We start from the raw sequence: 3579 nt of genomic DNA, 5'->3' as shown, positions 1-3579 counted from the left end.
GGTTCAAGACCAGCAAATACATGCCTGATTCATGGCACCATTTTTGAAGCATCACAATGTTAGCCCACCTCATGATGACCTTGAGTCCATCCTACACTTTGGAATAAGGACAATAGCAACAGACCCCAGATATGTTTCAGATTTTGCTCATCCCCACTAACATGTCCCTGTAAATTCTTTGTAAGCAACAGTCTTTTGACTATAAAACTCCACCAGTAGTATCCAACTTGTCCTCATGTGCCAAAACCCCAAATGCATCTCCTCCTTACTGACCATCATTATGCAAACGAAAGTTAAGAAAATTCTTACAATCTACCCCAAACAGTTGACTCACACTAAGTCTAAACATCTGATTCCTCAAAAAGCTACAATAGTAGCTTAAGCCCCAAAGTGGCTATAGATGAATCTGCAAAACTTTGATTTCTTGCAGATGTCAACTTGCTTGTCTGCAAAATGCAAATTTCAGGCAAAACTGTAAATTTCATGTAAAATATACCTGAAATTGATACAGCCCCAAATTTTCACATTCTATCTGAACGAAAGAAAGAAAGGTTTTTATTAGTCTTCTGAAGACCAAAGGGTCTATGAGACTAAAAAAGAAATTGATACAATGAAGCTACGAATTGCTGCATGATCTCTTTATTGTAATAGCCAATTCTTCCCACGCTCACTCCATTCTCAAGAGTGATCTCCACAATCATGGCAACCAAAGGAGTGGGATCGATTGGAAGAAGGGGGTGAGGGAGAGAAAAGCCAACTCCATTCTCAAGAGTGACCTCCACAATCATGGCAACCGAAGGAGTGAGATCGATCGGAAGAAGGGGGTGAGGGAGAGAAAAGCGGTGAATTCATCACCAGACGGGAGTTCAAGGCAAATGCTACAGTAGAAGCTCTCTAGAGTCACCTGCAGAGGAAAGAGAAGCAGTGCAAACTATCCACGTTTGAAGCCTATGGCCTCAAGCCATTGGCTTGCAAACTTGCTACATTAGCTAAATAAAACTTGCTACAAAATGATTGCATGCTTGTAGTAAGTTGTGACCTGTTCTGGCTGAGGGGAGCACTGCTCCAAAGGCTCAGACAACTTCGGAATAGGAATACTAGAACACAAAGTACATAGAAACACTGGAACAATGCGTGCCTATAGGACGATGTGACCCGTTCTGGCACATCATCCTACATTGCAAACAAAAGTATTTCTTTACATCTAACCAAACAGTTTTAGGGCCCCCCTTACTATGCCCAGACTAGGCATATACAACAATCATGGCATTCCGGGAGGTTCAATTCTTTCTAGCATTTTTGTGAACCCTGCCCTAGCATCATCTAGGCTTATACATTTCCATACATATCGAGAAGGGTTGTCCCACCAATAACAAATTCTGCCATTGCCAGCAATAGTGGCATGGACCAATGGACCTCAACTAAAGCTAACACAGCAACAACTGTATCCAATGCAGATGAAGGTTATTTTGTATATCTTAGAACCCTTGACTAAGATAATTTGTATGGCTCCCTTGCCATGCCTATTCTGAGCACATGCAATGATCATAGAATATCCATACTATAATTGTTGCCAACTTCTACGCAATGGCCTTGATTTTGGGAAGGCTGCGATTGAGTAGTGAAAACGTATCACTAAATTATGTACTAGAATCCCTTTCAGAAGGATCGCAAGGCCACTGGTGTGGTTTTCATTGACAATAAATTTTGCAAGTTGGGGCACATAATGGCCTCATTTATGCGACATTTTCAAGCGAAAATGAGGTCAACAATACAACCCACAAAAGAATGGCATTAGAAGCGTTTTAGAGCTGCTTAGACTTGAAGATTTCCACGATCGAAAATGGCTTCTGTTTTTGGATTGACACACATGAAAGACATAAATTTTTTTGACTGTTTTTGGATTGACACACATGAAAGACGTAAATTGTTTTGACTGTCTTTCTTGCAAACTGCTTAAAGGTTAAAGAAGACATCATCTGCGTAGCTTTCTCCTGCAATGTAGAAATCATGCATGACTGAGATAAACACTGAGCAGACTCATAATCTTCTAAGTTTTATCTTGATCATCTCTTTGAAAAGGGACAAATTGTAGACTTTCAAGACAACTTCCCTGCTCAACATTGGACCCATCACCAGCTCTTCTATGAGATGAACTCGTATAGCAATAGGATCTTTGTGGTAATCAAGACAACCTTGTTTATAAAAAATCTGGCCTTTAGGATTGAAACTTCTGTATGATGGCATGAAGTCGCACCATCTATGATACTTCTTCTTCCCTGAGAAGCGATGCCACAAATCCCTCTGGATCGAGTCTTTGATTGACCACACATAATCTCTATAGCTAGCAAAGCAATCCTGCTTAGATGAAGACAAGCCGCGCAGATCCATGACTTGCAAGTAGATGGATAGATACCCTCCAAAGCTTGTGAGTCTCCTCGGGGATAGAGGAAAAGTATACAGTCATAACCTTCTCCCTCAAAGTAACGACTCCACAGTGTGCGTGCTTTCAATTTGGCAAATTGCATGATCGTTGACTTACAAATTGTTGAATGCTCTCCTTGCTTCTCCGCCATGACTGGCTCATTCCCGCCTTCACGGGGCTCACCCGCATGCGCCTTGCCAATGCTCTTCTTGACCCAAAAAATTTGCTGGTGCCTGAGGCTAGGAATGCATGCAATTCCTATAGAGGTAGGAACTGCTGAATTGACCATGGAGCATAGAGAAAGTCAGTTTGGGAGGGAGAGAACTTCGAGATGTGATAGGCATTGCTAAGATATGCTGAGTTTGGGAGGCAAAAGAGGCATAGGCAGAAGAGGATTGAAGGGATGGAGAACGAGACTCGTCAATCATAGCCAGCCAAGAACGGCTATGCAATGGTTTAACTGAAATGTAGAAGACATGCAAGGAAGTAAAGGGAATTTCTTGTCAATATTGATATTTAAAATGGAATTTTACTCGAATTTTAAATCATGACACGTGGCTTAAGGAAAAGGAAGCATTTTGCTTCATCCCACAATGCTACCTGCCTAACTAGTGTGCAAAGGACTTGGCACTCTCCATTCTTCTTTTTGGAATGCAAAAGGCAAAGCCACAACGTTTATCTTGGGTTCTTAAACAAACGCTATGAGAGAAGGATAAGTAAGGTGAGAGGTGATTTAAGGGTTGTGATAATGTAAGGGTGAGGTGGTCACATCTCCTTTGGGAGGCCTAGTGAAATTTTCAAGGTGGTAGTGATTCGTGAAGTGACTCTTTGTGTCCATTATTCACGAAGGACTTTAATGCCATTGAATTGCCTCCTCAAGAAGTTGGATCCATCCACAAAGGACTTTTGCACTTTAAGCCCAAAGCACTCTCAAAGGTTCCGTCACCTTCCACCCTCCAGTTATTTCCATCGAACGGCTTTAGATTGCCCCCCCTTGCTTTTTTTGCAGGAGGCTCTGTTGTTAGCGGGTTCCTCTTTTCCTTCCCCTCATTGTGTTTATTTTGCTCGTCACCATCCGATTCTCCACCAGGCCGAGTGTTGCGACCATCGGGCTCTCTCCTCCCATCAGCTCCGTCACACATTATATGTGTTTC

The sequence above is a fragment of the Dipteris shenzhenensis genome, chromosome 12 (genome assembly GCF_047967505.1).
Source record: "Dipteris shenzhenensis isolate YYH24624 ecotype China chromosome 12, Dip_SZ_1.0, whole genome shotgun sequence".
NCBI lineage: Eukaryota > Viridiplantae > Streptophyta > Polypodiopsida > Gleicheniales > Dipteridaceae > Dipteris > Dipteris shenzhenensis.
This window is presented reverse-complemented; position numbering follows the sequence as displayed.